The sequence below is a fragment of the Lepisma saccharinum genome, chromosome 11 (assembly GCF_977018435.1).
Source record: "Lepisma saccharinum chromosome 11, izLepSacc3.1, whole genome shotgun sequence".
NCBI lineage: Eukaryota > Metazoa > Arthropoda > Insecta > Zygentoma > Lepismatidae > Lepisma > Lepisma saccharinum.
The window spans coordinates 43,520,086-43,540,342 of NC_139239.1; the positions used below are offsets into that span (position 1 = coordinate 43,520,086).

The 20,257-nt window shown below is 40.5% G+C and overlaps 11 non-coding genes and 10 pseudogenes across 11 annotated transcripts; all 21 read right to left on the reverse strand.

Moving 5' to 3' along the window:
- Positions 1-426: 426 nt before the first annotated feature.
- On the reverse strand, positions 427-545 carry LOC145995475 (5S ribosomal RNA). The gene has a single exon (XR_014442526.1). It is a non-coding gene; the product is annotated as a 5S ribosomal RNA (ribosomal RNA).
- A 935-nt stretch (positions 546-1,480) lies between these two features.
- LOC145995685 (5S ribosomal RNA) lies at positions 1,481-1,599 on the reverse strand (annotated as a pseudogene).
- Positions 1,600-2,172: 573 nt separating this feature from the next.
- Positions 2,173-2,289, reverse strand: LOC145995710 (5S ribosomal RNA; annotated as a pseudogene).
- Positions 2,290-2,691: 402 nt separating this feature from the next.
- Positions 2,692-2,810, reverse strand: LOC145995765 (5S ribosomal RNA; annotated as a pseudogene).
- Positions 2,811-3,911: 1,101 nt separating this feature from the next.
- On the reverse strand, positions 3,912-4,030 carry LOC145995640 (5S ribosomal RNA). The gene has a single exon (XR_014442685.1). It is a non-coding gene; the product is annotated as a 5S ribosomal RNA (ribosomal RNA).
- Positions 4,031-5,125: 1,095 nt separating this feature from the next.
- On the reverse strand, positions 5,126-5,244 carry LOC145995726 (5S ribosomal RNA; annotated as a pseudogene).
- Positions 5,245-6,345: 1,101 nt separating this feature from the next.
- Positions 6,346-6,464, reverse strand: LOC145995509 (5S ribosomal RNA). Its single transcript, XR_014442558.1, has one exon. It is a non-coding gene; the product is annotated as a 5S ribosomal RNA (ribosomal RNA).
- Positions 6,465-7,391: 927 nt separating this feature from the next.
- Positions 7,392-7,510, reverse strand: LOC145995626 (5S ribosomal RNA). The gene has a single exon (XR_014442671.1). It is a non-coding gene; the product is annotated as a 5S ribosomal RNA (ribosomal RNA).
- Positions 7,511-8,605: 1,095 nt separating this feature from the next.
- LOC145995436 (5S ribosomal RNA) lies at positions 8,606-8,724 on the reverse strand. Its single transcript, XR_014442489.1, has one exon. It is a non-coding gene; the product is annotated as a 5S ribosomal RNA (ribosomal RNA).
- Positions 8,725-10,183: 1,459 nt separating this feature from the next.
- Positions 10,184-10,302, reverse strand: LOC145995681 (5S ribosomal RNA; annotated as a pseudogene).
- Positions 10,303-11,235: 933 nt separating this feature from the next.
- Positions 11,236-11,354, reverse strand: LOC145995633 (5S ribosomal RNA). The gene has a single exon (XR_014442678.1). It is a non-coding gene; the product is annotated as a 5S ribosomal RNA (ribosomal RNA).
- Positions 11,355-12,289: 935 nt separating this feature from the next.
- Positions 12,290-12,408, reverse strand: LOC145995686 (5S ribosomal RNA; annotated as a pseudogene).
- Positions 12,409-12,981: 573 nt separating this feature from the next.
- LOC145995711 (5S ribosomal RNA) lies at positions 12,982-13,098 on the reverse strand (annotated as a pseudogene).
- Positions 13,099-13,500: 402 nt separating this feature from the next.
- LOC145995766 (5S ribosomal RNA) lies at positions 13,501-13,619 on the reverse strand (annotated as a pseudogene).
- A 410-nt stretch (positions 13,620-14,029) lies between these two features.
- LOC145995785 (5S ribosomal RNA) lies at positions 14,030-14,148 on the reverse strand (annotated as a pseudogene).
- Positions 14,149-14,710: 562 nt separating this feature from the next.
- On the reverse strand, positions 14,711-14,829 carry LOC145995490 (5S ribosomal RNA). The gene has a single exon (XR_014442540.1). It is a non-coding gene; the product is annotated as a 5S ribosomal RNA (ribosomal RNA).
- Positions 14,830-15,926: 1,097 nt separating this feature from the next.
- On the reverse strand, positions 15,927-16,045 carry LOC145995610 (5S ribosomal RNA). Its single transcript, XR_014442656.1, has one exon. It is a non-coding gene; the product is annotated as a 5S ribosomal RNA (ribosomal RNA).
- A 1,098-nt stretch (positions 16,046-17,143) lies between these two features.
- On the reverse strand, positions 17,144-17,261 carry LOC145995663 (5S ribosomal RNA). Its single transcript, XR_014442706.1, has one exon. It is a non-coding gene; the product is annotated as a 5S ribosomal RNA (ribosomal RNA).
- Positions 17,262-18,357: 1,096 nt separating this feature from the next.
- On the reverse strand, positions 18,358-18,476 carry LOC145995481 (5S ribosomal RNA). Its single transcript, XR_014442532.1, has one exon. It is a non-coding gene; the product is annotated as a 5S ribosomal RNA (ribosomal RNA).
- Positions 18,477-19,404: 928 nt separating this feature from the next.
- On the reverse strand, positions 19,405-19,523 carry LOC145995831 (5S ribosomal RNA). Its single transcript, XR_014442731.1, has one exon. It is a non-coding gene; the product is annotated as a 5S ribosomal RNA (ribosomal RNA).
- A 409-nt stretch (positions 19,524-19,932) lies between these two features.
- LOC145995783 (5S ribosomal RNA) lies at positions 19,933-20,051 on the reverse strand (annotated as a pseudogene).
- Positions 20,052-20,257: the final 206 nt, after the last annotated feature.

Genomic DNA, 20,257 nt, shown 5'->3' on the forward strand with positions numbered 1-20,257 from the left:
ACGCGGTATGTCCGTTGGCGAAAGACACTGCTTTCGGTAAGTTACATATAGGCCACCTTCTAGTTTTCGAGACGAGTCGGGACATCTCACGTTTCGTGGGCAATGCCAAGAATATGTAGAAGAAACATAGGTTTTTGTACAACAAATAATGATACATTTCATTGTAATCATAGTGAGAAAATGTGCTTTAACAACCTTCCAGAGATGTTTTAACATTAAAGCTAAAAGACAGAGAAGGAAATTTTGTGAAGTGTTTGGTTTTTAAACAAAAAACGCACATAAAATACATCAAATAATATGGCAGGAAGGTATCCTCGCAGAAAAACTACTAACGTCGGCTCTTTGGGGACCGATTCCTCAAAAACTGTGGGTGATTGATTGACTTCAAGTTTCAAAAATTGTCATTATCAGCATTAAAGAAAAGGTTGCCAACAGTACCTGGTGTTCCCAGGCGGTCACCCATCCAAGTACTTACCAGGCCCGACACTGCTTGACTTCGGTGATCGGACGAGAACCGGTATATTCAGCGCGGTATGAACGTTGGCGAAAGGTACTGCATTCGGTAAGATAGATATACTCCACCGTCTAGTTTTCGAGACGAGACGGGTTATGTCTCATTTTGTGTGCAATGCCAAGAATGTGTAGATGAAATATAATTGTTACTACACAAAATAATGATACATTTCATTGTAATCATAGTGAGAAAATGTGCTCTAACAACCTTCGAGAGATGTGTTAACATAAAAGCTAAAACACAGAGAAGGAAATTTTTTGCAGGTTTGAGATTTTAAACAGAAACGCACAAAAATACATCAAATAATATGGCAGGAACGTATCCTCGCAGAAAAGCTACCAACGCCGGCTCTTCGGGAAGGGATTCTGCAAAATATGTTTGTGATTGATTGACTTCAAGTTACAAAAAAGTCATTATCACCATTAAAAAAGCAAAAGGTTGCTCACAGTACCTGGTGCTCCCAGGCTGTCACCCATCCAAGTACTTACCAGATCCGTCGCTGCTTGACTTCTGTTTTGGGACGAAAACCGGTATATTTAACGCGGTATGTCCGTTGGCGAAAGACACTGCTTTCGGTAAGTTACATATAGGCCACCTTCTAGTTTTCGAGACGAGTCGGGACATCTCACGTTTCGTGGGCAATGCCAAGAATGTGTAGAAGAAACATACTTTTTTGTACTACAAATAATGATACAATTCATTGTAATCATAGTGAGAAAATGTGCTTTAACAACCTTCGAGAGATGTGTTAACATTAAAGCTAAAAGACAGAGAAGGAAATTTTGTGAAGTGTTTGGTTTTTAAACAAAAAACGCACATAAAATACATCACATAATATGGCAGGAAGGTATCCTCGCAGAAAAACTACCAACGTCGGCTCTTCGGGGAGCGATTTATCAAAAACTGTGGGTGATTGATTGACTTCAAGTTTCAAAAAAGGTCATTATCAGCATTAAAGAAAAGGTTGCAAAACAGTACCTGGTGTTCCCAGGCGGTCACCCATCCAAGTACTTACCAGGCTCGACGCTGCTTGACTTCGGTGATCGGACGAGAACCGGTATATTAAGCGCGGTATGACCGTTGGCGAAAGGTACTGCTTTCAGTAAGATAGATATACTCCACCGGCTAGTTTTCGAGACGAGACGTATTATGTCCCGTTTTGTGTGCACTGCCAAGAAAGTGTAGATGAAACGTAAGTGTTACTACACCAAATATTGATACATTTGATTGTAATCATAGTGAGAAAATGTGCTTTAACACTCTTCGAGAGATGTGTTAACATTAAAGCTAAAAGATAGAGATTCAAATTTAGTGCAGTGAAAGGGTTTTGAACAAAACATACACCCCATAATAACGCAGACTTGTATTCTCGCCGAAAACTACCAACGCAGGACCAACGGAGAGAGACAAGGCGGATACAGGCACCGCTATCCACCGCAATTATGGCGGCCAGATGTAATACGACAGCACCCTGCAACCCAGAATGATACGAAATTAAAAAAAACATCGGCTTCCCAGATATTCATATATACTAATATACATTTTTTACATATATTATTTTCTGACTGCTATGAAAGAGGTGATTCTGCAGAAACTGTGGATGATTGATTGGTTTCAAATTACAAAAAGTCACTATTAACCAAAACAAAGAAAAAGGTTGCCAACAGTACCTGGTGTTCCCAGGCAGTCACCCATCCAAGTACTTACCAGGCGACGCTGCTTGACTTCGGTGATCGGACGAGAACCGGTATATTCAGCGCGGTATGACCGTTGGCGAAAGGTACTGCTCTCGGTAAGATAGATATACTCCAACGTCTAGTTTTCGAGACGAGACGGGTTATGTCTCGTTTAGTGTGGACTGCCAAGAATGTGTAGGTGAAACATAATTGTTACTATTAATGATACATTTCATTGTAATCATAGTGAGAAAATGTGCTTTAACAACCTTCGAAAGATGTGTTAACATTAAAGCTAAAAGACAGAGAAGGAAATTTTGTGAAGTGTTTTGTTTTTAAACAAAAAACGCACATAAAATACATCACATAATATGGCAGGAAGGTATCCTCGCAGAAAAACTACCAACGTCGGCTCTTCGGGGAGCGATTTATCAAAAACTGTGGGTGATTGATTGACTTCAAGTTTCAAAAAAGGTCATTATCAGCATTAAAGAAAAGGTTGCAAAACAGTACCTGGTGTTTCCAGGCGGTCACCCATCCAAGTACTTACTAGTCCCGACGCTGCTTGACTTCGGTGATCGGACGAGAACCGGTATATTCAGCGCGGTATGACCGTTGGCGAAAGGTACTGCATTCGGTAAGATAGATATACTCCACCGTCTAGTTTTCGAGACGAGACGGGTTATGTCTCATTTTGTGTGCACTGCCAAGAATGTGTAGGTGAAACATAATTGTTACTACATAAAAGAATGATACATTTCATTGTAATCATAGTGAGAAAATGTGCTTTAACAACCTTCGAGAGATGTGTTAACATTAAAGCTAAAAGACAGAGAAGGAAATTTTGCGCAGGGTTGGGATTTTAAACAGAAACGCCCAAAAATACATCAAATAATATGGCAGGAACGTATCCTCGCAGAAAAACTACCAACGCCGTCTCTTCGGGATGCGATTCTGCAAAAAATGTTTGTGGTTCATTGACTTCAAGTTACAAAAAAGTCATTATCACCATTGAAAAAGCCAAAATGTTGCTAACAGTAAATGGTGCTCTCAGGCTGTCAACCATCCAAGTACTTACCAGATCCGTCGCTGCTTGACTTCTGTTTTGGGACGAAAACCGGTATATTTAACGCGGTATGTCCGTTGGCGAAGTGCACTACTTTCGGTAAGTTACATATAGGCCACCTTCTAGCTTTCGAGATTAGTCGGGACATCCTACGTTTCGTGGGCAATGCCAAGAATGTGTAGAAGAAACATACGTTTTTGAACTACAAATAATGATACAATTAATTGTAATCATAGTGAGAAAATGTGCTCTAAAAAATTCGAGACATGTGTTAACATTAAAGCTACAAGATAGAGATTCAAATTTAGTGCAGTGAAAGGGTTTTGAACAAAATATACACCCAATAATAACGCAGACTCGTATTCTCGCCGAAAACTACCAACGCCGGAACTACGGAGAGAGACACGGCGGATCTAGGCACAGCTATCCACCGCAATTATGGCGGCCGGCTGTAATACGACAGCACCCTGCAACCCAGCATGATAAGAAATTAAATAAAACATCGGCTTCCCAGATATTCATATATACTAATATACATTTTTTACATATATTATATGCTTACAGCTATAAAAGAGGTGATTCTGCAGAAACTGTGGATGATTGATTGGTTTGAAATTACAAAAATGTCACTATTAACCAAAACAAAGAAAAAGGTTGCCAACAGTACCTGGTGTTCCCAGGCAGTCACCCATCCAAGTACTTACCAGGCCCGACACTGCTTGACTTCGGTGATAGGACGAGAACCGGTATATTCAGCGCGGTATGACCGTTGGCGAAAGGTACTGCTTTCGGTAAGATAGATATACTCCACCGTCTAGTTTTCGAGACGAGACGGGTTATGTCTCGTTTAGTGTGCACTGCCAAGAATGTGTAGATGAAACATAATTGTTACTATTAATGATACATTTCATTGTAATCATAGTGAGAAAATGTGCTTTAACAACCTTCGAGAGATGTGTTAACATTAAAGCTAAAAGACAGAGAAGAAAATTTTGTGCAGGGTTAGGATTTTAAACAGAAACGCCCAAAAATACATCAAATAATATTTCAGGAACGTATCCTCGCACAAAAACTACCAACGCCGGCTCTTCGGGAAGCGATTCTGCAAGAAATGTTTGTGATTTATTGACTTCAAGTTACAAAAAAGGTCATTATCACAATTACAAAAGCAAAAAGGTTGCTAACAGTACCTGGTGCTCCCAGGCTGTCACCCATCCAACTACTTTCCAGATCCGTCGCTGCTTGGTTTCTGTTTTTTGACGAAAACCGGTATATTTAACGCGGTATGTCCGCTGGCGAAATGCACTGCTTTCGGTAAGTTACATATAGGCCACCTTCTAGCTTTCGAGACGAGTCGGGACATCCTACGTTTCGTAGGCAATGCCAAGAATGTGTTGAAGAAACATACGTTTTTGTACTAAAATAATGATACAATTCATTGTAATCATAGTGAGAAAATGTGCTCTAACAAACTTCGAGAGATGTGTTAACATTAAAGCTACAAGATAGGGATTCAAATTTAGTGCAGTGAAAGGGTTTTGAACAAAATATACACCCCATAATAACGCAGACGCGTATTCTCGCCGAAAACTACCAACGCCGGACCTACGGAGAGAGACACGGCGGATCCAGGCACCGCTATCCACCGCAATTATGGCGGCCGGCTGTAATACGACTGCACCCTTCAAACCAGCTTGATAAGAAACTAAAAAAAACATCGGCTTCCCAGATATTCATATATACTAATATACATTTTTTACATATATTATTTGCTTACAGTTTTAAAAGAGGTGATTCTGCAGAAACTGTGGATGATTGATTGGTTTCAAATTACAAAAAGGTCATTATCAACCAAAACAAAAAAAATTTTGCCAACAGTACCTGGTGTTCCCAGGCAGTAACCCATCCAAGTACTTACCAGGCTCGACGCTGCTTGACTTCGGTGATCGGACGAGAAGCGGTATATTCAGCGCGGTATGACCGTTGGCGAAAGGTACTGCTTTCAGTAAGATAGATATATTCCACCGTCTAGTTTTCGAGACGAGACGTATTATGTCCCGTTTTGTGTGCACTGCCAAGAAAGTGTAGATGAAACGTAAGTGTTACTACACCAAATATTGATACATTTGATTGTAATCATAGTGAGAAAATGTGCTTTAACACTCTTCGAGAGATGTGTTAACATTAAAGCTAAAAGACAGAGAAGGAAATTTTGTGCAGGGTTGGGATGTTAAACAGAAACGCCCAAAAATACATCAAATAATATGGCAGGAACGTATCCTGGCCGAAAAACTACCAACGGCGGCTGTTTGGGAAGCGATTCTTCAAAAAATATTTGTGATTGATTGACTTCAAGTTACAAAAAAGTCATTATCACCATTAAAAAAGCAAAAGGTTGCTCACAGTACCTGGTGCTCCCAGGCTGTCACCCATCCAAGTACTTACCAGATCCGTCGCTTCTTGACTTCTGTTTTGGGACGAAAACCGGTATATTTAACGCGGTATGTCCGTTGGCGAAAGACACTGCTTTCGGTAAGTTACATATAGGCCACCTTCTAGTTTTCGAGACGAGTCGGGACATCTCACGTTTCGTGGGCAATGCCAAGAATGTGTAGAAGAAACATACGTTTTTGTACTACAAATAATGATACAATTCATTGCAATCATAGTGAGAAAATGTGCTCTAACAAACTTCAAGAGATGTGTTAACATTAAAGCTACAAGATAGAGATTAAAATTTAGTGCAGTGAAAGGGTTCTGAACAAAATATACACCCCATAATAACGCAGACTTGTATTCTCGCCGAAAAATACCAACGCAGGACCAACGGAGAGAGACAAGGCGGATACAGGCACCCCTATCCACCGCAATTATGGCGGCCAGATGTAATACGACAGCACCCTGCAACCCAGAATGATAAGAAATTAAAAAAAAACATCGGCTTCCCAGATATTCATATATACTAATATACATTTTTTACATATATTATTTTCTGACTGCTATGAAAGAGGTGATTCTGCAGAAACTGTGGATGATTGATTGGTTGCAAATTACAAAAAGTCACTATTAACCAAAACAAAGAAAAAGGTTGCCAACAGTACCTGGTGTTCCCAGACAGTCACCCATCCAAGTACTTACCAGGCCCGACGCTGCTTGACTTCGGTGATCGGACGAGAACCGGTATATTCATCGCGGTATGACCGTTGGCGAAAGGTACTGCTCTCGGTAAGATAGATATACTCCACCGTCTAGTTTTCGAGACGAGACGGGTTATGTCTCGTTTAGTGTGCACTGCCCAGAATGTGTAGATGAAACATAATTGTTACTATTAATGATACATTTCATTGTAATCATAGTGAGAAAATGTGCTTTAACAACCTTCGAGAGATGTGTTAACATTAAAGCTAGAAGACAGAGAAGGAAATTTTGTGCAGGGTTAGGATTTTAAACAGAAACGCCCAAAAATACATCAAAAAATATGGCAGGAACGAATCCTCGCCGAAAAACTACCAACGCCTGCTGTTTGGGAAGAGATTCTGCAAAAAATATTTGTGATTGATTGACTTCAAGTTACAAAAAAGTCATTATCACCATTAAAAAAGCAAAGGTTGCTAACAGTACCTGGTGCTCCCAGGCTGTCACCCATCCAAGTACTTACCAAATCCGTCGCTGCTTGATTTCTGTTTTGGGACGAAAACCGGTATATTTAACGCGGTATGTCCGTTGGCGAAAGACACTGCTTTCGGTAAGTTACATATAGGCCACCTTCTAGTTTTCGAGAAGAGTCGGGACATCTCACGTTTCGTGGGGAATGCCAAGAATATGTAGAAGAAACATAGGTTTTTGTACAACAAATAATGATACATTTCATTGTAATCATAGTGCGAAAATGTGCTTTAACAACCTTCCAGAGATGTGTTAACATTAAAGCTAAAAGACAGAGAAGGAAATTTTGTGAAGTGTTTGGTTTTTAAACAAAAAACGCACATAAAATGCATCAAATAATATGGCAGGAAGGTATCCTCGCAGAAAAACTACCAACGTCGGCTCTTCGGGGAGCGATTCCTCAAAAACTGTGGGTGATTGATTGACTTCAAGTTTCAAAAATGGTCATTATCAGCATTAAAGAAATGGTTGCCAACAGTACCTGGTGTTCCCAGGCGGTCACCCATCCAAGTACTTACCATTCCCGACGCTGCTTGACTTCGGTGATCGGACGAGAACCGGTATATTCAGCGCGGTATGACCGTTGGCGAAAGGTACTGCATTCGGTAAGATAGATATACTCCACCGTCTAGTTTTCGAGACGAGACGGGTTATGTCTCATTTTGTGTGCAATGCCAAGAATGTGTAGATGAAATATAATTGTTACTACACAAAATATAGATACATTTGATTGTAATCATAGTGAGAAAATGTGCTTTAACACTCTTCGAGAGATGTGTTAACATTAAAGCTAAAAGACAGAGAAGGAAATTTTGTGCAGGGTTGGGATGTTAAACAGAAACGCCCAAAAATACATCAAATAATATGGCAGGAACGTATCCTGGCCGAAAAGCTACCAACGCCGGCTCTTCGGGAAGCGATTCAGCAAAATATGTTTGTGATTGATTGACTTCAAGTTACAAAAAAGTCATTATCACCATTAAAAAAGCAAAAACGTTGCTAACAGTAATTGGTGCTCCCAGGCTGTCAACCATCCAAGTAATTACCAGATCCGTCGCTGCTTGACTTCTGTTTTGGGACGAAAACCGGTATATTTAACGCGGTATGTCCGTATGCACTACTTTCGGTAAGTTACATATAGGGCACCGTCTAGCTTTCGAGACGAGTCAGGACATCGTACGTTTCGTGGGCAATGCCAAGAATGTGTAGAAGAAACATACGTTTTTGAACTACAAATAATGATACAATTCATTGTAATCATAGTGAGAAAATGTGCTCTAACAAACTTCGAGACATGTGTTAACATTAAAGCTACAAGATAGAGATTCAAATTTAGTGCAGTGAAAGGGTTTTGAACAAAATATACACCCCATAATAACGCAGACTCGTATTCTCGCCGAAAACTACCAACGCCGGACCTACGGAGAGAGACACGGCGGATCCAGGCACAGCTATCCACCGCAATTATGGCGGCCGGATGTAATACGACAGCACCCTGCAACCCAGCATGATAAGAAATTAAATAAAACATCGGCTTCCCAGATATTCATATATACTAATATACATTTTTTACATATATTATATGCTTACAGCTATAAAAGAGGTGATTCTGCAGAAACTGTGGATGATTGATTGGTTTGAAATTACAAAAATGTCACTATTAACCAAGACAAAGAAAAAGGTTGCCAACAGTACCTGGTGTTCCCAGGCAGTCACCCATCCAAGTACTTACCAGGCCCGACACTGCTTGACTTCGGTGATCGGACGAGAACCGGTATATTCAGCGCGGTATGACCGTTGGCGAAAGGTACTGCTTTCGGTAAGATAGATATACTCCACCGTCTAGTTTTCGAGACGAGACGGGTTATGTCTCGTTTAGTGTGCACTGCCAAGAATGTGTAGATGAAACATAATTGTTACTATTAATGATACATTTCATTGTAATCATAGTGAGAAAATGTGCTTTAACAACCTTCGAGAGATGTGTTAACATTAAAGCTAAAAGACAGAGAAGGAAATTTTGTGCAGGGTTAGGATTTTAAACAGAAACGCCCAAAAATACATCAAATAATATTTCAGGAACGTATCCTCGCACAAAAACTACCAACGCCGGCTCTTCGGGAAGCGATTCTGAAAGAAATATTTGTGATTTATTGACTTCAAGTTACTAAAAAGGTCATTATCACCATTACAAAAGCAAAAAGGTTGCTAACAGTACCTGGTGCTCCCAGGCTGTCACCAATCCAAGTACTTTCCAGATCCGTCGCTGCTTGGTTTCTGTTTTTTGACGAAAACCGGTATATTTAACGCGGTATGTCCGCTGGCGAAATGCACTGCTTTCGGTAAGTTACATATAGGCCACCTTCTAGCTTTCGAGACGAGTCGGGACATCCTACGTTTCGTGGGCAATGCCAAGAATGTGTTGAAGAAACATACGTTTTTGTACTAAAATAATGATACAATTCATTGTAATCATAGTGAGAAAATGTGCTCTAACAAACTTCGAGAGATGTGTTAACATTAAAGCTACAAGATAGGGATTCAAATTTAGTGCAGTGAAAGGGTTTTGAACAAAATATACACCCCATAATAACGCAGACTCGTATTCTCGCCGAAAACTCCCAACGCCGGACCTACGGAGAGAGACACGGCGGATCCAGGCACCGCTATCCACCGCAATTATGGCGGCCGGCTGTAATACGACTGCACCCTTCAAACCAGCATGATAAAAAACTAAAAAAAAACATCGGCTTCCCAGATATTCATATATACTAATAATAATCCTTTGCGCAACAGCCCATGAAGGGCCTGGGCATACCTACGGACTGCCGGTCTCCCTCCCACACTTTCTCTCGTCACCTCTAAACGTGGAGATCTTCAACCAGTATTGGAATAGTCGGGGGGTCAGCCCGACGTATCCCCAGCCGTTATAGTAGGTCGTCTCTACCGGATTACTATCACTCATTCGGAGCTCCCCAATTTCCTTACGATGGTGGGTTGCCACCGGCCCTATACGTAGGCCGAATAAATTCCGACCAGAGCCGGATTCGAACCTACGCCGTCCCACAGCGAACGATCTCAAGACGAGTGAACGCCTTAACCCGCTCGACTACGGAGGAGGACTTCATATATATTAATATACATTTTTTACATATATTATTTGCTTATAGCTATAAAAGAGGTGATTCTGCAGAAACTGTGGATGATTGATCGGTTTCAAATTACAAAAAGGTCATTATCAACCAAAACAAAAAAAAAGGTTGCCAACAGCACCTGGCGTTCCCAGGCGGTCACCCATCCAAGGACTTACCAGGCTCGACGCTGCTTGACTTCGGTGATCGGACGAGAACCGATATATTCAGCGCGGTATGACCGTTGGCGAAAGGTACTGCTTTCAGTAAGATATATATACTCCACCGTCTAGTTTTCGAGACGAGACGTATTATGTCCCGTTTTGTGTGCACTGCCAAGAAAGTGTAGATGAAACGTAAGTGTTACTACACGAAATATTGATACATTTGATTGTAATCATAGTGAGAAAATGTGCTTTAACACTTTTCGAGAGATGTGTTAACATTAAAGCTAAAAGACAGAGAAGGAAATTTTGTGCAGGGTTGGGATGTTAAACAGAAACGCCCAAAAATACATCAAAAAATATGGCAGGAACGTATCCTCGCAGAAAAACTACCAACGCCTGCTGTTTGGGAAGCGATTCTGCAAAAAATATTTGTGATTGATTGACTTCAAGTTACAAAAAAGTCATTATCACCATTAAAAAAGCAAAGGTTGCTAACAGTACCTGGTGCTCCCAGGCTGTCACCCATCCAAGTACTTACCAAATCCGTCGCTGCTTGACTTCTGTTTTGGGACGAAAACCGGTATATTTAACGCGGTATGTCCGTTGGCGAAAGACACTGCTTTCGGTAAGTTACATATAGGCCACCTTCTAGTTTTCGAGACGAGTCGGGACATCTCACGTTTCGTGGGCAATGCCAAGAATATGTAGAAGAAACATAGGTTTTTGTACAACAAATAATGATACATTTCATTGTAATCATAGTGAGAAAATGTGCTTTAACAACCTTCCAGAGATGTTTTAACATTAAAGCTAAAAGACAGAGAAGGAAATTTTGTGAAGTGTTTGGTTTTTAAACAAAAAACGCACATAAAATACATCAAATAATATGGCAGGAAGGTATCCTCGCAGAAAAACTACTAACGTCGGCTCTTTGGGGACCGATTCCTCAAAAACTGTGGGTGATTGATTGACTTCAAGTTTCAAAAATTGTCATTATCAGCATTAAAGAAAAGGTTGCCAACAGTACCTGGTGTTCCCAGGCGGTCACCCATCCAAGTACTTACCAGGCCCGACACTGCTTGACTTCGGTGATCGGACGAGAACCGGTATATTCAGCGCGTTATGAACGTTGGCGAAAGGTACTGCATTCGGTAAGATAGATATACTCCACCGTCTAGTTTTCGAGACGAGACGGGTTATGTCTCATTTTGTGTGCAATGCCAAGAATGTGTAGATGAAATATAATTGTTACTACACAAAATAATGATACATTTCATTGTAATCATAGTGAGAAAATGTGCTCTAACAACCTTCGAGAGATGTGTTAACATAAAAGCTAAAACACAGAGAAGGAAATTTTTTGCAGGTTTGAGATTTTAAACAGAAACGCACAAAAATACATCAAATAATATGGCAGGAACGTATCCTCGCAGAAAAGCTACCAACGCCGGCTCTTCGGGAAGGGATTCTGCAAAATATGTTTGTGATTGATTGACTTCAAGTTACAAAAAAGTCATTATCACCATTAAAAAAGCAAAAGGTTGCTCACAGTACCTGGTGCTCCCAGGCTGTCACCCATCCAAGTACTTACCAGATCCGTCGCTGCTTGACTTCTGTTTTGGGACGAAAACCGGTATATTTAACGCGGTATGTCCGTTGGCGAAAGACACTGCTTTCGGTAAGTTACATATAGGCCACCTTCTAGTTTTCGAGACGAGTCGGGACATCTCACGTTTCGTGGGCAATGCCAAGAATGTGTAGAAGAAACATACTTTTTTGTACTACAAATAATGATACAATTCATTGTAATCATAGTGAGAAAATGTGCTTTAACAACCTTCGAGAGATGTGTTAACATTAAAGCTAAAAGACAGAGAAGGAAATTTTGTGAAGTGTTTGGTTTTTAAACAAAAAACGCACATAAAATACATCACATAATATGGCAGGAAGGTATCCTCGCAGAAAAACTACCAACGTCGGCTCTTCGGGGAGCGATTTATCAAAAACTGTGGGTGATTGATTGACTTCAAGTTTCAAAAAAGGTCATTATCAGCATTAAAGAAAAGGTTGCAAAACAGTACCTGGTGTTCCCAGGCGGTCACCCATCCAAGTACTTACCAGGCTCGACGCTGCTTGACTTCGGTGATCGGACGAGAACCGGTATATTAAGCGCGGTATGACCGTTGGCGAAAGGTACTGCTTTCAGTAAGATAGATATACTCCACCGGCTAGTTTTCGAGACGAGACGTATTATGTCCCGTTTTGTGTGCACTGCCAAGAAAGTGTAGATGAAACGTAAGTGTTACTACACCAAATATTGATACATTTGATTGTAATCATAGTGAGAAAATGTGCTTTAACACTCTTCGAGAGATGTGTTAACATTAAAGCTAAAAGATAGAGATTCAAATTTAGTGCAGTGAAAGGGTTTTGAACAAAACATACACCCCATAATAACGCAGACTTGTATTCTCGCCGAAAACTACCAACGCAGGACCAACGGAGAGAGACAAGGCGGATACAGGCACCGCTATCCACCGCAATTATGGCGGCCAGATGTAATACGACAGCACCCTGCAACCCAGAATGATACGAAATTAAAAAAAACATCGGCTTCCCAGATATTCATATATACTAATATACATTTTTTACATATATTATTTTCTGACTGCTATGAAAGAGGTGATTCTGCAGAAACTGTGGATGATTGATTGGTTTCAAATTACAAAAAGTCACTATTAACCAAAACAAAGAAAAAGGTTGCCAACAGTACCTGGTGTTCCCAGGCAGTCACCCATCCAAGTACTTACCAGGCGACGCTGCTTGACTTCGGTGATCGGACGAGAACCGGTATATTCAGCGCGGTATGACCGTTGGCGAAAGGTACTGCTCTCGGTAAGATAGATATACTCCAACGTCTAGTTTTCGAGACGAGACGGGTTATGTCTCGTTTAGTGTGGACTGCCAAGAATGTGTAGGTGAAACATAATTGTTACTATTAATGATACATTTCATTGTAATCATAGTGAGAAAATGTGCTTTAACAACCTTCGAAAGATGTGTTAACATTAAAGCTAAAAGACAGAGAAGGAAATTTTGTGAAGTGTTTTGTTTTTAAACAAAAAACGCACATAAAATACATCACATAATATGGCAGGAAGGTATCCTCGCAGAAAAACTACCAACGTCGGCTCTTCGGGGAGCGATTTATCAAAAACTGTGGGTGATTGATTGACTTCAAGTTTCAAAAAAGGTCATTATCAGCATTAAAGAAAAGGTTGCAAAACAGTACCTGGTGTTTCCAGGCGGTCACCCATCCAAGTACTTACTAGTCCCGACGCTGCTTGACTTCGGTGATCGGACGAGAACCGGTATATTCAGCGCGGTATGACCGTTGGCGAAAGGTACTGCATTCGGTAAGATAGATATACTCCACCGTCTAGTTTTCGAGACGAGACGGGTTATGTCTCATTTTGTGTGCACTGCCAAGAATGTGTAGGTGAAACATAATTGTTACTACATAAAAGAATGATACATTTCATTGTAATCACAGTGAGAAAATGTGCTTTAACAACCTTCGAGAGATGTGTTAACATTAAAGCTAAAAGACAGAGAAGGAAATTTTGTGAAGTGTTTGGTTTTTAAACAAAAAACGCCCAAAAATACATCAAATAATATGGCAGGAACATATCCTCGCAGAAAAGCTACCAACGCCGGCTCCTCGGGAAGCGATTCTGCAAAAAATATTTGTGATTCATTGACTTCAAGTTACAAAAAAGTCATTATCACCATTAAAAAAGCAAAAAGGTTGTCAACAGTACCTGGTGTTCCCAGGAGGTCACCAATCCAAGTACTTACAAGGCCCGACGCTGCTTGACTTCGGTGATAGGACGAGAACCGGTATATTCAACGAGGTATGACCGTTGGCGAGAAATGCTGCTTTCGGTAAGATAGATATATTCCACCTTCTGGTTTTCGAGACGAGTCGGGACATCACACGTTTCGTGGACAATGCCAAGAATGTGTAGAATAAACATACTTTTTTGTACTACAAATAATGATACAATTCATTGTAATCATAGTGAGGAAATGTGCTCTATCGAACTTCGAGAGATGTGTTAACATTAAAGCTACAAGATAGAGATTAAAATTTAGTGCAGTGAAAGGGTTTTGAACAAAATATACACATAATAATAACACAGACTCATATTCTCGCCGAAAACTACCAACGCCGGGCCTACGGAGAGAGTCACGGCGGATCCAGGCACCGCTATCCACCGCAATTATGGCGGCGGGATGTAATACGACAGCACCCTGCAACCCAGCATGATAAGAAATTAAATAAAACATCGGCTTCCCAGATATTCATATATACTAATCATATATTATATGATTGCAGATATAAAAGATGTGATTCTGCAGAAACTGTGGATGATTGATTGGTTTCAAATTACAAAAATGTCCCTATTAACCAAAAGAAAGAAAAAGGTTGCCAACAGTACCTGGTGTTCCCAGGCAGTCACCCATCCAAGTACTTACCAGGCCCGACACTGCTTGACTTCGGTGATCGGACGAGAACCGGTGTATTCAGCGCGGTATGACCGTTCGCGAAAGGTACTGCTTTCGGTGAGATAGATATACTCCACCGTCTAGTTTTCGAGACGAGACGGGTTATGTCTCGTTTAGTGTGCACTGCCAAGAATGTGTAGATGAAACATAATCGTTACTATTAATGATACATTTCATTTTAATCATAGTGAGAAAATGTGCTTTAACAACCTTCGAGAGATGTGTTAACATAAAAGCTAAAAGACAGAGAAGGAAATTTTAAGCAGGGTTGGGATTTTAAACAGAAACGCCCAAAAATACATCAAATAATATTTCAGGAACGTATCCTCGCACAAAAACTACCAACGCCGGCTCTTCGGGAAGCGATTCTGCAAGAAATGTTTGTGATTTATTGACTTCAAGTTACAAAAAAGGTCATTATCACCATTACAAAAGCAAAAAGGTTGCTAACAGTACCTGGTGCTCCCTGGCTGTCACCCATCCAAGTACTTTCCAGATCCATCGCTGCTTGGTTTCTTTTTTGGGACGAAAACAGGTATATTTAACGCGGTATGTCCGCTGGCGAAATGCACTGCTTTCGGTAAGTTACATATAGGCCACCTTCTAGCTTTCGAGAGGAGTCGGGACATCCTACGTTTCGTGGGCAATGCCAAGAATGTGTTGAAGAAACATACGTTTTTGTACTAAAATAATGATACAATTCATTGTAATCATAGTGAGAAAATGTGCTCTAACAAACTTCGAGAGATGTGTTAACATTAAAGCTACAAGATAGAGATGAAAATTTAGTGCAGTGAAAGGGTTTTGAACAAAATATACACATAATAATAACGCAGACTCATATTCTCGCCGAAAACTACCAACGCCGGACCTACGGAGAGAGACACGGCGGATCCAGGCACCGCTATCCACCGCAATTATGGCGGCCGGCTATAATACGACTGCACCCTTCAAACCAGCATGATAAGAAACTAAAAAAAAAACATCGGCTTCCCAGATATTCATATATACTAATATTCATTTTTTACATATATTATTTGCTTACAGCTATAAAAGAGGTGATTCTGCAGAAACTGTGGATGATTGATTGGTTTCAAATTACAAAAAGGTCATTATCAACCAAAACAAAAAAAAGGTTGCCAACAGTACCTGGTGTTCAAAGGCAGTCACCCATCCAAGTACTTACCAGGCCCGACGCTGCTTGAATTCGGTGATCGGACGAGAACCGGTATATTCAGCGCGGTATGACCGTTGGCGAGGGGTACTGCTTTCGGTAACATAGATATACTCCACCGTCTAGTTTTCGAGACGAGACGTATTATGTCCCGTTTTGTGTGCACTGCCAAGAAAGTGTAGATGAAACGTAAGTGTTACTACACCAAATATTGATACATTTGATTGTAATCATAGTGAGAAAATGTGCTTTAACACTCTTCGGAGATGTGTTAACATTAAAGCTAAAAGACAGAGAAGGAAATTTTGTGCAGGTTTGGGATGCTAAACAGAAACGCCCAAAAATATATCAAATAATATGGCAGGAACGTATCCTAGCCGAAAAACTACCAACGCCGGCTGTTTGGGAAGCGATTCTGCAAAAAATATTTGTGATTGATTAAATTCAAGTTACAAAAAAGTCATTATCACCATTAAAAAAGCAAAAGGTTGCTAACAGTACCTGGTGCTCCCAGGCTGTCACCCATCCAAGTACTTACCAGATCCGTCGCTTCTTGACTTCTGTTTTGGGACGAAAACCGGTATATTTAACGCGGTATGTCCGTTGGCGAAAGACACTGCTTTCGGTAAGTTACATATAGGCCACCTTCTAGTTTTCGAGACGAGTCGGACATCTCATGTTTCGTGGGCAATGCCAAGAATGTGTAGAAGAAACATAGGTTTTTGTACTACAAATAATGATAAAATTCATTGTAATCATACTGAGAAAATGTATTCTAACAAACTTCGAGAGATGTGTTAATATTAAAGCTACAAGATAGAGATTCAAATTTAGTGCAGTGAAATGGTTTTGAACAAAATATACACCCCATAATAACGCAGACTCGTATTCTCGCCAAAAACTACCAACGCAGGACCTACGGAGAGAGACACGTCGGATCCAGGCACCGCTATCCACCGCAATTATGGCGGCCAGATGTAATACGACAGCACCCTGCAACCCAGAATGATAAGAAATTAAAAAAAACATCGGCTTCCCAGATATTCATATATACTAATATACATTTTTTACATATACTATTTTCTGACTGCTATGAAAGAGGTGATTCTGCAGAAACTGTGGATGATTGATTTGTTTCAAATTACAAAAAGGTCACTATTAACAAAACAAAGAAAAAGGTTGCCAACAGTACCTAGTGTTCCAGGCAGTCACCCATCCAAGTACTTACCAGGCCCGACGCTGCTTGACTTCGGTGATCGGACGAGAACCGGTATATTCAGCGCGGTATGACCGTTGGCGAAAGGTACTGCTCTCGGTAAGATAGATATACTCTAACGCCTAGTTTTCGAGACGAGACGGGTTATGTCTCGTTTAGTGTGGACTGCCAAGAATGTGTAGATGAAACATAATTGTTACTATTAATGATACATTTCATTGTAATCATAGTGAGAAAATGTGCTTTAACAACCTTCGAGAGATGTGTTAACATTAAAGCTAAAAGACAGAGAAGGAAATTTTAAGCAGGGTTGGGATTTTAAACAGAAACGCCTAAAAATACATCAAATAATATTTCAGGAACGTATCCTCGCACAAAAACTACCAACGCCGGCTCTTCGGGAAGCGATTCTGCAAGAAATGTTTGTGATTTATTGACTTCAAGTTACAAAAAAGGTCATTATCACCATTACAAAAACAAAAAGGTTGCTAACAGTACTTGGTGCTCCCTGGCTGTCACCCATCCTAGTACTTTCCAGATCCGTCGCTGCTTGGTTTCTTTTTTGGGACGAAAACCGGTATATTTAACGCGGTATGTCCGCTGGGGAAATGCACTGCTTTCGGTAAGTTACATATAGGCCACCTTCTAGCTTTCGAGACGAGTCGGGACATCCTACGTTTCGTGGGCAATGCCAAGAATGTGTTGAAGGAACATACGTTTTTGTACTAAAATAATGATACAATTCATTAAAATCATAGTGAGAAAATGTTCTCTAACAAATTTCGAGAGATGTGCTAACATTAAAGCTACACGATAGGGATTCAAAATTAGTGCAGTGAAAGGGTTTTGAACAAAATATACACCACATAATAACGCAGACTCGTATTCTCGCCGAAAACTACCAACGCCGGACCTACGGAGAGAGACACGGCGGATCCAGGCACCGCTATCCACCGCAATTATGGCGGCCGGCTGTAATACGACAGCACCCTTCAAACCAGCATGATAAGAAACTAAAAAAAAACATCGGCTTCCCAGATATTCATATATACTAATATACATTCTTTACATATGTTATTTGCTTATAGCTATAAGAGAGGTGATTCTGCAGAAGCTGTGGATGATTGATTGGTTTCAAATTACAAAAAGTTCATTATCAACCAAAACAAAAAAAAGGTTGCCAACAGTACCTGGTGTTCCCAGGCAGTCAACCATCCAAGTACTTACCAGGCCCGACGCTGCTTGACTTCGGTGATCGGATGAGAACCGGTATATTCAGCGCGGTATGACCGTTAGCGAAAGGTACTGCTTTCGGTAAGATAGATATACTCCACCGTCTAGTTTTCGAGACGAGACGTATTATGTCCCGTTTTGTGTGGACTGCCAAGAATGTGTAGATGAAACATAATTGTTACTATTAATGATACATTTCATTGTAATCATAGTGAGAAAATGTGCTTTATCAACTTTCGAGAGATGTGTTAACATTAAAGCTAAAAGACAGAGAAGGAAATTTTGCGCAGGGTTGGGATTTTAAACAGAAACGCCCAAAAATACATCACATAATATGGGAGGAACGTATCCTCGCCGAAAAACTACAACGCCGGCTTTTTGGGAAGCGATTGTGCAAAAAATATTTGTGATTGATTGACTTCAAGTTACAAAAAAGTCATTATCACCATTAAAAAAGCAAAAAGGTTGCTAACAGTACCTGGTACTCCCAGGCTGTCACCCATCCAAGTACTTTCCAGATCCGTCGCTTCTTGACTTCTGTTTTGGGACGAAAACTGGTATATTTAACGCGGTATGTTCGTTGGCGAAAGACACTGCTTTCGGTTAGTTACATATAGGCCACCTTCTAGTTTCCGAGACGAGTCGGGACATCATACGTTTCGTGGGCAATGCCAAGAATATGTAGAAGAAACATAGGTTCTTGTACAACAAATAATGATACATTTCATTGTAATCATAGTGAGAAAATGTGCTTTAACAACCTTCGAGAGATGTGTTAACATTAAAGCTAAAAGACAGAGAAGGAAATTTTGTGAAGTGTTTGGTTTTTAAACAAAAAACGCACATAAAATACATCAAATAATATGGCAGGAAGGTATCCTCGCAGAAAAACTACCAACGTCGGCTCTTCGGGGAACGATTCCTCAAAAACTGTGGGTGATTGATTGACTTCAAGTTTCAAAGATGGTCATTATCAGCATTAAAGAAAAGGTTGCCAACAGTACCTGGTGTTCCCAGGCGGTCACCCATCCAAGTACTTACCAGGCCCGACGCTGCTTGACTTCGGTGATCGGACGAGAACCGGTATATTCAGCGCGGTATGACCGTTGGCGAAAGGTACTGCATTCGGTAAAATAGATATACTCCACCGTCTAGTTTTCGCGACGAGACGGGTTATGTCTCATTTTGTGTGCACTGCCAAGAATGTGTAGATAAAACATAATTGTTACTACACAAAATAATGATACATTTCATTGTAATCATAGTGAGAAAATGTGCTCTAACAACCTTCGAGAGATGTGTTAACATAAAAGCTAAAAGACAGAGAAGGAAATTTTGTGCAGGGTTGAGATTTTAAACAAAAACGCACAAAAATACATCAAATAATATGGCAGGAACGTATCCTCGCAGAAAAGCTACCAACGCCGGCTCTTCGGGAAGCGATTCTGCAAAAAATGTTTGTGATTCATTGATTTCAAGTTACAAAAAAGTCATTATCACCATTAAAAAAGCAAAAAGGTTGCCAACAGTACCTCGTGTTCCCAGGAGGTCACCAATCCAAGTACTTACCAGGCCCGACGCTGCTTGACTACGGTGATCCGACGAGAACCGGTATATTTAACGCGGTATGTCCGTTGGCGAAATGCACTACTTTCGGTAAGTTACATATAGGCAAACTTCTAGCTTTCGAGACGAGTCGGGACATCGTACGTTTCGTGGGCAATGCCAAGAAGGTGTAGAAGAAACATACGTTTTTGAACTACAAATAATGATACAATTCATTGTAATCATAGTGAGAAAATGTGCTCTAACAAACTTCGAGACATGTGTTAACATTAAAGCTAC